Below are 14262 nucleotides of genomic sequence, written 5' to 3' on the forward strand. Positions count from 1 at the left end.
GAGGACACCTTCAGATTGAAAGTGAGGGGATGGAGAACCATCTATCATGCTACTGGAACTCAAAAGAAAGCTGGAATAGCCATACTTAGATCAGACAAACTAGACTTTAAATTAAAGTCTGTAACAAGAGATGAAGAACGGCATTATATAACAATTACAGGGTCTATTCATCAGGAAGAGCTAACAATTATAAATGTCTATGCGCCAAATACCGGAGCCCCCAAATATATAAAACAATTACAAACATAAGAAACCTTATTGATAAGAATGTGGTAATTGCAGGGGACTTTAACACTCCACTTACAACAATGGATAGATCATCTAGACACATGGTCAATAAAGAAACAAGGGCCCTGAATGATACATTGGATCAGAAGGACGTGACAGATATATTTAGAACTCTGCATCCCAAAGCAACAGAATATACTTTCTTCTCGAGTGCACATGGAACATTCTCCAAGATAGATCATATACTGGGTCACAAAACAGCCCTTCATAAGTATAGAAGAATTGAGATCATACCATGCATACTTTCAGACCACAATGCTATGAAGCTTGAAATCAACCACAGGAAAAAGTCTGGAAAACCTCCAAAAGCATGGAGGTTAAAGAACACCCTACTAAAGAATGAGTGGGCCAACCAGGCAATTAGAGAAGAAATTAAAAAATATATGGAAACAAACGAAAATGAAAATACAACAATCCAAACGCTTTGGGATGCAGCGAAGGCAGCCCTGAGAGGAAAATACATTGCAATCCAGGCCTATCTCAAGAAACAAGAAAAATCCCAAATACAAAATCTAACAGCACACCCAAAGGAAATAGAAGCAGAACAGCAAAGACAGCCTAAACCCAGCAGAAGAAGAGAAATCATAAAGATCAGAGCAGAAATAAACAATATAGAATTTAAAAAAACGGTAGAGCAGATCAATGAAACCAAGAGTTGGTTTTTTGAAAAAATAAACAAAATTGATAAACCTCTAGCCAGGCTTCTCAAAAAGAAAAGGGAGATGACCCAAATAGATAAAATCATGAATGAAAATGGAATGATTACAACCAATCCCTCAGAGATACAAGCAATTATCAGGGAATACTATGAAAAATTATATGCCAACAAACTGGACAACCTGGAAGCAATGGACAAATTCCTAAACACCCACACACTTCCAAAACTCAATCAGGAGGAAATAGAAAGCTTGAACAGACCCATAACCAGCGAAGAAATTGAATCAGTTATCAAAAATCTCCCAACAAATATGAGTCCAGGACCAGATGCCTTCCCAGGGGAATTCTACCAGACGTTTAAAGCAGAGATAATACCTATCCTTCTCAAGCTGTTCCAAAAGAGAAAGGGAAGGAAAACTTCCAGACTCATTCTATGGAGCCAGTATGACTTTGATTCCTAAACCAGACAGAGACCCAATAAAAAAAGAGAACTACAGGCCAATATCCCTGATGAATACGGATGCAAAAATTCTCAATAAGATACTAGCAAATCGAATTCAACAGCATATAAAAAGAATTATTCACTATGATCAAGTGGGATTCATTCCTGGGATGCAGGACAGGTTCAACATTCACAAATCAATCAACATGATGCATCACATTAATAAAAGAAAAGATAAGGGGCGCCTGGGTGGCTCAGTCGGTTGAGCTTCCGACTTCGGCTCAGGTCATGATCTCGCAGTCCGTGAGTTCGAGCCCTGCGTCAGTGTCTGGGCTGATGGCTCAGAGCCTGGAGCCTGCTTCCGATTCTGTGTCTCCCTCTCTCTCTGCCCCTCCCCCGTTCATGCTCTGTCTCTCTCTGTCTCAAAAATAAATAAATGTTAAAAAAAATTTAAAAAATAAGTAAATAAAAGAAAAGATAAGAACCATATGATCCTGTCAATCAATGCAGAAAAAGCATTTGACAAAATTCAGCATCCTTTCTTAATTAAAACCCTCGAGAAAGTCGGGATAAAAGGAACATACTTAAACATCATAAAAGCCATTTATGAAAAGCCCACAGCTAACATCATCCTCAATGGGGAAAAACTGAGAGCTTTTCCCTGAGATCAGGAACACGACAGGGATGTCCACTCTCACCACTGTTGTTGAACATAGTGTTGGAAGTTCTAGCATCAGCAATCAGACAACAAAAGGAAATCAAAGACATCAACATTGGCAAATATGAAGTTAAGCTTTCACTTTTTGCAGGTGACGTGATATTATACATGAAAAATCTGATAGACTCCACCAAAAGTCTGCTAGAACTGATCCATGAATTTAGCAAAGTTGCAGGATACAAAATCAATGTAGAGAAATCAGTTGCATTCTTATACACTAACAATGAAGCAACAGAAAGACAAATAAAGAAACTGATCCCATTCACAATTGCACCAAGAAGCATAAAATACCTAGGAATAAATCTAACCAAAGATGTAAAAGATCTGTATGCTGAAAACTATAGAAAGCTGATGAAGGAAATTGAAGAAGATTTAAAGAAATGGAAAACCATTCCATGCTCATGGATTGGAAGAATAAATATTGTCAAAATGTCAATACTACCCAAAGCTATCTACACATTCAATGCAATCCCAATCAAAATTGCACCAGCATTCTTCTTGAAGCTAGAAGAAGCAATCCTCAAATTCATATGGAACCACAAAAGGCCCTGAATAGCCAAAGTAATTTTGAAGAAGACGAAAGCAGGAGGCATCACAATCCCAGATTTTAGCCTCTACTACAAAGCTGTAATCATCAAGACAGCATGGTATTGGCACAAAAACAGACACATGCACCGATGGAAGAGAATAGAAACCCCAGAACTAGACCCACAAACGTATGGCCAACTCATCTTTGACAAAGCAGGAAAGAACATCCAATGGAAAAAAGACAGTCTCTTTAACAAATGGTGCTGGGAGAACTGGACAGCAACATGCAGAAGGTTGAAACTAGACCACTTTCTCACACCATTCACAAAAATAAACTCAAAATGGATAAAGGACCTGAATGTGAGACAGGAAAGCATCAAAACCCTAGAGGAGAAAGCAGGAAAACACCTCTCTGACCTCAGCCGTACCAATTTCTTACTTGACACATCCCCAAAGGCAAGGGAATTAAAAGCAAAAATGAACTACTGGGACCTCATGAAGATAAAAAGCTTCTGTACTGCAAAGGAAACAATCAACAAAATTAAAAGGCAACCAACGGAATGGGAAAAGATATTTGCAAATGACATATCGGACAAAGCACTAGTATCCAAAATCTATAAAGAGCTCACCAAACTCCATACCTGAAAAACAAATAATCCAGTGAAGAAATGGGCAGAAGACATGAATAGACACTTCTCTAAAGAAGACATCCGGATGGCCAACAGGCACACGAAAAGATGGTCAACGTCACTCCTCATCAGGGAAATACAAATCAAAACCACACTCAGATATCACCTCACACCAGTCAGAGTGGCCAAAATGGACAAATCAGGAGACTATAGATGCTGGCGAGGATGTGGAGAAATAGGAACCCTCTTGCACTGTTGGTGGGAATGCAAACTGGTGCAGCTGCTCTGGAAAACAGTGTGGAGGTTCCTCAAAAAATTAAAAATAAACCTACCCTATGACCCAGCAGTAGCACTGCTAGGAATTTACCCAAGGGATACAGGAGTACTGATGCATAGGGGCACTTGTACCCCAATGTTACTAACAGCACTCTCAACAATAGCCAAATTATGTAAAGAGCCTAAATGTCCATCAACTGATGAATGGATAAAGAAATTGTGGTTTATATACACAATGGAGTACTACGTGGCAATGAGAAAGAATGAAATATGGCCCTTTGTAGCAACGTGGACAGAACTGGAAAGTGTTATGCTAAGTGAAATAAGCCATACAGAGAAAGACAGATACCATATGGTTTCACTCTTATGTGGATCCTGAGAAACTTAACAGAAACCCATGGGGGAGGGGAAGGAAAAAAAAAAAGAGGTTAGAGTGGAAGAGAGCCAAAGCATAAGAGACTCTTTAAAACTGAGAACAAACTGAGGGTTGATGGGGGGGGGGAGGGAGGGGAGGTGGGTGATGGGTATTGAGGAGGGCATCTTTTGGGATGAGCACTGGGTGTTGTATGGAAACCAGTTTGACAATAAATTTCATATATCAAAAAAAAAAGACACCAAAATATTTGTTATATAAGTTTTTTTTTTTTCTTGTAGCAGTTAGGCTCTGCCGGTATGGTTGGGCTGGGTTTATAAACCTATAGTAACCCATAGCTTTTCTGTCACTTCCCAGGCTCTCCTCTTCTGCTAAGTTTTTTTTTTTTTCTTGGCAGTAATTAAAATCTTCTGCCACTGCCATAACTACTGGTGTTTCTTAGACACTCATAACCACCTTGGTTTTGTGGTTTGGCAAAGTACTGGCTTTCACCACTGAAAAAACTAGAAAAGTTTCCTTCCTTTATGGATCTAGAACTTGAAGATTGATTGCTGTAATTCCCAAAATTATTGTAACTTCTACCACCTCCAAAACTACTTCCATTATTGCCAAATCAATTAATGCCATCATATCCACCATCACCAAAGCCATAACAACTTTGAAGTTTCTTCCCTGACCAAAGTTGTCATTACCTCTAACATAACCTCCACAACCACTGCCAACGTTTTCAGAACTGCTTTGACTTAGATGAGACACTGGCCATCTCTTGCTTAAGCAGGGCTCCCATTACTTCACAGTTATAGCTATTCACAGTATGGTATTTCTGAATGATAGTCTTATCCATGGAGTTATGGTCACCAAAGGTTACAAAAGGAAAACCTCTCTTCTTGTTACTATCCTACTCAGTAATGATTTCAATCACCTCAGTCTTCCTATATTGCTCAAAATAATCTCTTACATGCTGTTCAGGGCCATCTTTAATGCTACTAACAAAGGTCTTTTTCATAGGTAACTGTGCACTTCGTATTGAAACACCTTCTTTCAAGACAACTCTCTTTGGTTCTATGACTCTTACATTCATCTTGTGTGGCCTTGCATTCATGACTGCATATACTTGTACCACAATGGCATATGTGACAAGCCCAAAGTTTCTAGAGTGTCTGGTATTTGGGTCTTTCATTACCACACAATCTGTGAGTGTTATTCATGGCTTTGCAGTCTTCTACTGGTTATTTGAAAGTTCAAACCTTTAATGAAGAGCTTCTACAGTTCTTAGGGCTCCTCGAGAAACTCTGATTTATACATGATGGAGGCAGGAGGAAAGAGTTGAAGAATGCTTCCTCAGCTGTGGCAGAAAATCACTGTTTTAATAGCCATAGCTATATGTCAGGGTATATTTTTAATTACTGGGTGTTCCTTTTAGTTCTTTTTCAAATATTTTTAGCTTAATCTTTTTCCTTTAAGTGTTATGTATATTATTCATATTTATTATTCATTTTTCTTTTAAAAATCATTCCTAAACAGATTTGTTTTATAGCCTGTGTATCATAATTTTATTATCTGATATTCTTGGAGATCTGAGTGTATGGTTTGTTTTTTCTGTGACTCTCAATCATGGTGGCTTATTTTGTGGTATGTTTTGTAATTTTAAATTATCAGCTCAGATTCAGTGAAGTTTTATACGTGAGAATTCTCTGCAGCCTGGTTGAAAATGTGACCCTCAAAGAGGATTTGTTTTTGTATCTGCTAGGCACCTCAATCTAGAATGATTTTGTTTGTTTGTTTTAGGCTAATTTATTGGCTAGGCAATTCCTGAAGTATACAAATTATATTTATTCTAACATCAAACTAAATGAAGAAAGGCTGGTAGCTGTAAATAGTCAGGGCTATAAATTTATTTTAATTAATTAATTATTTTCCTACACTCATGCCATTACACAGGAAACTAGTTCCCAGTCTATTCCCTGTGCTGGTGGTCAGATTTTTGCTTTTTTGAATGCATAGCCCTTTGAAAGGTTCTGACTTCATGTGGTAAGGGATGGGATGCCGTATCCTAATTCTAACTCCTTATTTCAAGAAGGTGCAAAATCTTGTTTCCTTCCCTGCCCTGGACTTTAATTTAAAACCCAATCTTCTAGAGAGGGAGATTAATAAACCTCCACTGGGGGCACCAATGCTTGAATTTTCAGTGTCCCCTTCATTTTTGGCCTCTGGAACTATCATGTATTTGGAGGTTGGAATGGGGAGAATTTACTTATATATTTTAAAGCATACTTCTTTTACCTTATGTCAAATTCTAAGCATTTTGCATCAGAAGTCTTATTTAGTCTGCCATATTATCAGAAATAGAAGTCTCATTTATTTCATTTACTTTACTCACTACTGGTTCCCCAACACTGGGGAAAATATTTTTTGCCAGATACTTGTTGAATAAGTAATTGTTGAATTAAGGAAGAAAGCTGAATAACATTTATACATTTTGAAAGAAAAATTTTAAAGATAGGTTCTTAACCCCCAGGCAACATTGGTAAGGGTGAGAATTTTAGGCCCAACTCAAGGTCGATGAAAGGAAAACATTTGGGGCTGAGTTGTTTCCCCTCATGGTTGTCAATGTAATCTACATGGGGATCTGATTCTGCTATAGTTGTTATAAGGAAAAGTGCTTCCGTGTCCAAGAAATAGGAAAATTGCTTTTGGACACCATCTCACTCTATTTATTGCTCCAAAAGAATGAATCACATTCTAGGCGGGATTACACTCCCTAGATTTTATTTATTTATTTATTTAGTTTAAGGACCATCTTCTCCATGATCTCACATTTCTTAGCAGCCTTCTCACAAATTAAAATTCATATCTGGGGACAGTTTTTTTTTTCACCATGAATAAACATGCATGTAAATCTATTCCATACACTTTTCGAATAATTGTGACAAATGCTCCACCCTCTCCCCTGACCCATCCATTTGAGATTCCATTTAGACAAAGATTCTTTCTCCCTCTCCTACACTCCTCAGATATTCGTATAAGGACTTGTCACTGGTTCTCTTACATTCTGAAGAGACGTTTCTTTTGCTAATGTGGCCCCTACCAGAAAAAAATCCCAAACATAAGGTTGGATTAAGTGATGAGTTGATTTGAAACCAATTGGAGGTCAGTGCCAGCAACATGTAATACCCCAGCCCTGCTGGATTGTTTCTATATTAGAAGGTAGAGGAAAGATCACCTGTTGTTTCTAGAAACAGTATCTAATAATCTAGGATTATACAAATTGTCCCAATATGCTTTATGGAGAAAAAGACCACTTATACTTTATGTTAAATGAGGTGAAAATATTATTATTCCTAATAGATGCTAATATCATATTTATATGTACTTTGTACCTTTAAAATTATTTTAGAATACATTGTTACATTTTAATTTTTTTTTCAACGTTTTTTATTTATTTTTGAGACAGAGAGAGACAGAGCATGAACGGGGGAGGGGCAGAGAGAGAGGGAGACACAGAATTGGAAACAGGCTCCAGGCTCCGAGCCATCAGCCCAGAGCCTGACGCGGGGCTCGAACTCACGGACCGTGAGATCGTGACCTGGCTGAAGTCGGACGCTTAACCGACTGCGCCACCCAGGCGCCCCTACATTTAATACAATTTTGAAAATTTTTTCTTGGGCATTGTTGTTAAGGAAATTTTAACTGTCTCTCTTCCTCAGTGTGTAAGAGGGCAAGACTATTGTGAAAGCTATTTATAAAAATTATTTATATATTAATTCAACCTGAGTAATCAAGCATTAGGTAGGGGGTTGAGGAAAACTTCAATAAATCATGATTTATACCATGTTTGAAATGGTCCATGATATTTTTAACCATCTTCAACTGTGGATTGAATCTCCATATGATAAGGAAAGTAGATTTCTTATGACTAGAAATCTCTGATTTTCTAGGGGAATTCAAAAGCCATTTTAATTGAAATAAAAGTGCTTTGTTAAATGTAGAACTAAAAGTCACTTACATTCTAGTAGAACTTTTTTAAATGGGTATCTCCATATGATTTGTTCTCCAGATTGCATATAAATTTAACCAGAAATCATAAAAAAAGTTTGCAGTCCACACATCCTAATTTTTGTTTGGAAAATGTGGTCATTGAACCAATCAAGTCATTTTCTCTCAATGTTTATTTATTTTTGAGAGAGAGAGCATGAGCGGGGGGTGGGGGTAGATAGAGAGGGAGACACAGAATCCAAAGCAGGCTCCAGGCTCCGAGCTGTCAGCACAGAGCTGGATATAGGGCTCGAACTCATGAACCTTGAGATCATGACCTGAGCCAAAGTCAGACACTTAACCGACTGAGCCACCCAGGCGCCCCTCAAGTCATTTTCAATAGCCCATTGGACAGAATACTTCTGACTGAGTTTTAATCAGAGGGTGCTCTGATATACTGGAAAGGACACTGGAATGAAAGTTAGAAGACAAATATTTGAGTCCAGGCCCTGCCTCTTATAAGTCTTTGTGATCTTGGGCTGATTACCAAATCTCTCTGAAATTTGCATCGTCTTTAAAAACAGGCTAATCATATCTATATCTAAAGGTGGTTGTAAGGACTAAATCCAACAATGCGCGTGGAAGTGCTTGTAAGGTAAGAAGTGAAGTACACGTGTTCTGTGTTAGCCCTCCCAGAAGGCTCTGAGCAGGGGCACGTTGTCTTAGTCACTGCTGCATTTCCAGTACTGTAGCACAGCCATTGACTCACAGGAGATGCTCACTACAAACTGATTGAATGAATAATAACACTTCTTCCCTAAAGATGATTCAGAGTGTCTTGCTTATATCACAGTCTGAACCATGAAATTTCTCGTGTTTTCCCAGGAATAGCATGTGGAGGTTAGAATAAATTACAGGCATTGTTCCTTCCAAATGTGACATTCTGTGATTCCATGATTCCTCAGTCTCAGAATCTTGGAAGTGTCTTGTAACCTCATTGCTCTGTTGAAGTCTCATATCCGTATGACAGAACAACATAGTTCTCAGACACCATTTAAGTATATGTCTACAATAATGGGATAATGAGATCATCCTGACCCAATCATTCGGTCAGTTCAGAAAGAAAGAAAACCACCAGTGAATGAATGGTTAATAGCCAGAAGTATTCAAATCCATTTGTCTGTACAGTGTACTGAGTAATTCTTACTCCAGTTACTAAACCCTGTAGAAGAGGAAAATTTCTCATCTGTGAATCATGATTCTAATAAAATCTCCAAGGGCTGGTGTAAATACCCACAAAACACTAGTGCTTATTATTTCCTGAGAGTTGCTGAGAAGATAAGGCCTTGTTTATAGTTACAGCAATATATAAGAAAATCAAACCAGTACTCCCTTCTTCTAGTTGTACTCTTAGGCTGGGAATATTTGTCTTGATTAAGCATGAATCCACAATGACAACTCAGAGTTCAAGGCCTTTCACGAAGTCATCATCACTATTGGAGAATAATGATCAAGGGGCAGATGCCAAAGTTTATTTGGGTGGGTAGACTTTTGGAGACTCCAATTCAGATTTCGTTTTCTGTATGTCCTGCTATTTGTTTGGCTAGTGTGTGACCTCCACCTGTAACATGAAGCCCCTAAACATTCACAGATGGGTTTGCCAAGCTCCCCAGCCTCTGCTGAAGCAACCAATGTGAGCAATCTGGTTGACTGGATACTGGATGCATCTTCGTCATTTAATTATTTGAACTGGGTTTACGGGCAGTAATATGACTCCTCTCATCTGTGGAACTTAGGAAGGCCTGCAATGCTATTAAAATATGATTGGGTGGACTGCCTGGGGAAATCCAGAGCCTATAATTCAATTACAGGGGCTTTCACAGGGTCAGTCACTACTCGGAAATTACAAAATCAAGTTAAGAGTCCAAAAATAGTGTAAATGGTAAATTGATCATGATCAGATTTTAATCATGCTGTATTATCTAGAACTAGGTAATAGCATGAGGGAACAGATGAAGAGTTATTTGTTCATCTAAGTGTTTCTGTCTGGTTTTTATTTCCATGGGCAGCCTAAGACATAAATTCAGTTTGGCCCATGGGAAATTGTCAAGTAGAAGAAGACTGGCTTTCCAGTTCCTTCTTTTAGCCAGTTGTCATTTGCCCCACATCCTCTGTGCAGCTGGGGTTATCCTTTATTTGGTCTGTCATCCAGGCCTGTTTCTTTCTCCACTCTGCCCTGTGTTGCATCCAGCATGAACTCCCTTTCTCACTCTTTGCTGGCACATGTGAGAGAGCACTTTGAGTTTTTCGTGCTCCTAAAATACCAGCCAGACAAGGCTAGGATTACCTGCAATAGTGACAACTTGTGGTGTGTCTGTATCTGTGTGTGTGTGTAGGGGCAGGTGTTCAGTGATCAACCCGCAAATGACACCCACCATGGTCTTCAACTGGAGATTCTAGTCTTTCGCTTGAAACTCAGTATTTCTCCATTTTTCAGTGCCCCCTCTTTACTATCACCCTCCTCTCTGTCCTGAGAAACTCAAAATTACAACTATTTTATGCAGAGTTATAACATTCTCACTCTTCCACCTTCCAGGCCTTATTTTGGGGGTTTCTTTCCCAGTGAGTGTCATGAAACTGAGGCATTCCTGTGAAGATTTTTGCCTTCAGCTTCTAATAACGTATTATTGTTTCTCCTCGCTAAGCTTCCATCCTTCCTTTGATTCCCATCCTCAGAAACCCGGGAGCCTCATGCTTTCTCACCCTTCCAGGACACACAGTGAAGTTCAAGTCTCAGCCTGTCTTGTTCTGCCCGATGCTGCTGAGGGGGTTCTATGACTACATCCATTCCAAGAGATTCCTTCCCAGTTAGTCTCATGCATTAATACCGAGAATTAATCCCATTAAGCCATCACTCCCAGTGAAGTGTTCCTAAATGAAAATGGCAGAAATGTATATGGCTTGCATTTCAATAGAGGACTTGACCCAAAGTGTTATATCGGTGGCTCTCAACTGGGAACGGTTTTGTCTTACACTTTGCTTCCTTATCCGCTCACGGGGAACACCTAACAGTGTCTGAGGACATTGTTAGTTGTGTTGTCACAGCTGGGAAGCAGGAGAGTACCTCTGGCATCTAGTCTGGAGAGACAAGGGTTGCTTTAAAGATCTTACAATGTGTAGGACAGTCTTCTCACCCAAAGGGTTAGCTAATAGGGAAACTTCATTGATGTTTGGGCAAAAATATTGGGGGGAAAATGTTCATTGGAAAACACACATGGACACTTGTATCACCACCTCCTCTGCAGATCATCTAAGCATGAGAGTTTCTGAAAGGGACAATGACTCTGACTATGGGGCCACCTTGGGGTGAGGTGCAGAGTCAACAGTTTGCTTAGTTAGATCACCCCAAAACAGTTCATTGGGGAAGAGCAAATGTTAGGTGGATTTTCTTTGCTGGAGGGGAGTTTTTCATTTTCTGGGCTTTCGATACTTGTGTATAAGTAGCACACAAAATCAGGATACACAGATCTCAAGAAAGGGGCAAGGGATCCTGTATGTTTCTAATCAAGCTGAAAAAATACCATGTAGGCCAAAAGCAAGCATTTACATGGAAAGTAATAATTAAGAGAAGTCAGTGGAGGGTAGGTCTAGCTGCCGTGGAGAGACACCGAGGTTACAAACACAGCCAAAGCATGCTGACTCCTAGAGAGGGTAAGCACTCCTGTGGCAGCCATGGGAGAACACAGGGTGAAAATGTGGAATAATTTTCTAATCAGGAATGGGAGTCTTAACCATGAACTTACAAGAGTATTTACCAGTAAGGTAAGCCAATTGTCCTCCCTGAAAATCTTTACAAACTTAAAAGACACCTCTTGATCAACTTGTGTTGCGTGTAGTCCTGAGAAAAGGCAAGGGAATAATTCCCATAACCTGCAGGGATTTCTTTTCACCAGAGGGTTTGGCAAGACTATCACAAGTTTAAAATAACAAAGTCAACACTGAAAATTCACTTTATTATGTTTTGATTTCACAGAAAATGTAGACTTGTAAATAACAATAGTTCTTTGTAACAATCTGCGTGACACTTTTATTAGCTCATGGATGTGGGAGGTTTGGTTAAACAGGAATCATGTGAATATCAGGGGAAAAAAAACTGAAGTTGGAACAACTATGATTTAGAAAAATAATAATCATGTCGGGCTTTGCAAACCACCTGTCACCTTGCTGATCCCCTGAAAAATGTAAAGAACATTCTCATGGATGAGTGACAGAAAATTTTCTCTGCCTAGGTAAGGAGAAGGTCAAAATAAGCAGGCCTCTGTCAGCTTACACCAGCAGATTGTTTTTCAGAAGGTCAGCAGAGACCTGACAAAAGCAATTTACCAGCTTTGGAACTGGTGAGGTTTATTTGTTAAGAGTACACTTCTTGCTCTTAAGATAAGGAAACATGGGTTGAAGTACAGTAAATAGACACAAAAGAATGGTTCTGGTCTATTGGACACCTCTCTGAGCCTTTATTTTGAGAGCAGGCAAGAGGGGAGATGAATGTTCTTCAGCTGAGTGAGACAATACCAGCTCCAGGCCAGCCTTTAATAAATGAGAAGTAATCACAATACGTTGGCTTAAAACTGCCATCAAGGACAAGTGCGTGTACAGTCATGTTGGCTGCTTCTAAGGGAGCCCCGCTTTAGGTTTTGCAGAGTTGATGTAAGATTCCTTAATAAATTAATAAAGCTGAGAAATGTCAACGTGAAGCTAGATTTTCTCACTTTAAAGCTACTTTCTTTGAAAAAGAAATGTGAGACCTGATGTTTTTCAAGCTTTGTAATAACTCCAATAAAAAAGAATACAGCTGTGACAATTGAGAACATCTCTTGAAATTAACCTTGACAGCCTTGAGCAGAGCTACACAACAGGTATGGAGAATGTGAGCAGTGGCTTGAGGCCCTGCACTTCTGGGCCTCCTGACGCCTTGGGAAGTAGGTGCTGGGAGGGGACAGGGAAGCAACGACAGCAGGAAGGGTGGAGGTTACTCCCAAGAGCTGAAAAAGCCACTCTTCACCATCACCATGCTCACTCAGCCTGTCACTTAATAGCAGCCACCTGGCTCTTTCCCTCTTAATCCTTCTCCCATTATCCAGCCCCATACAGAATAAATTGCCATTCAGTAGATTCTTCTGGGATGTTCCTTTCAGTCTGGTGACATCCATATAAGGGAGAGCAGATGATCAGTATTCTGGGGTGCCCTATGATTCTCCCACTTCTGAGCATCTGTGGTCCAGTAATATGCCAGGGCCTCCGTCCTGGAGGGGCAAAGACCCACCGCTGAGTGTGGTCCTGGCACTTGGGGCTTTTGTGCTGGAGCTAAACGTGAGAGGCTATCCAAGATGTTGTAACTAGATTGCACCTTTTTTTTTTTTTTAATATATGAAATTTATTGTCACATTGGTTTCCATATAACACTAAGTGCTCATCCCAAAAGATGCCCTCTTCAATACCCATCACCTACCCTCCGCTCCCTCCCACCCCCCATCAACCCTCAGTTTGTTCTCAGTTTTTAATTAAGTCTCTTATACTTAGAAGATGCACCTTGACAAAGGTGCTCACAGAATACAAAGATCAGTCCAATACAGACCAATTTAGGGAAGCAAATTTATTGAGGACAACAAATTTGCTAAGACTCAGAGTCATGTGCAGATTACATCTTCATTATAGAAAACTCCACTGAATTAGTCAAGATCTCCTATTCTGTTAGAACTTTTAAAGATGTTGCAGAACATTAATTGGCATCATCGTGGGCCTAGAAAACTTTGTTTTGTAATAAGATTTTTATTGGGAGGGAATTTTTAAGGGGATCTGAACTGAATGGAGTCTCTCATTTTGTTTTGGGTAATTTGTGCCATACATTGCCTTAAAAGCCTCAGGTAATCAAGACTTTAGTATAGTTTAGAATCGTGGACTATGGAGCCTCAACCAAGCCCTAAAGAAAATGAGTTTGAAATTATCTTCACCTGTTTTTAATTTTTTTTTCCATAGTGGAGATTTCCTCTATTTGAAAACAGATAAAAATCTTTCACTCTCTTGTTATACCCTCCCTAGTGGCCATACCTACTGGCATTTCAGATGGCTGCCAGAGTCTCCCTTACAGATTAGGGAAATTTATGCAGGTTCCTGCATGGGTACACCTTGTTCCCTTGCTCCTTATCAAGTAGGATGCATCTCAGCAAAAAAACAAAGTCAGATAAAAATATCCTAGGGGTTATGGGGTGCCTGGGTGGCTCAGTCAGTTAAGCGTCTGACTTCAGCTCAGGTCATGATCTTGCTGTTCGTGAGTTCGAGCCCTGCATCAGGACTCTGTGTTGACAGTGCAAAGCCT

This window comes from Panthera uncia, chromosome A2, assembly GCF_023721935.1.
Source record: "Panthera uncia isolate 11264 chromosome A2, Puncia_PCG_1.0, whole genome shotgun sequence".
NCBI lineage: Eukaryota > Metazoa > Chordata > Mammalia > Carnivora > Felidae > Panthera > Panthera uncia.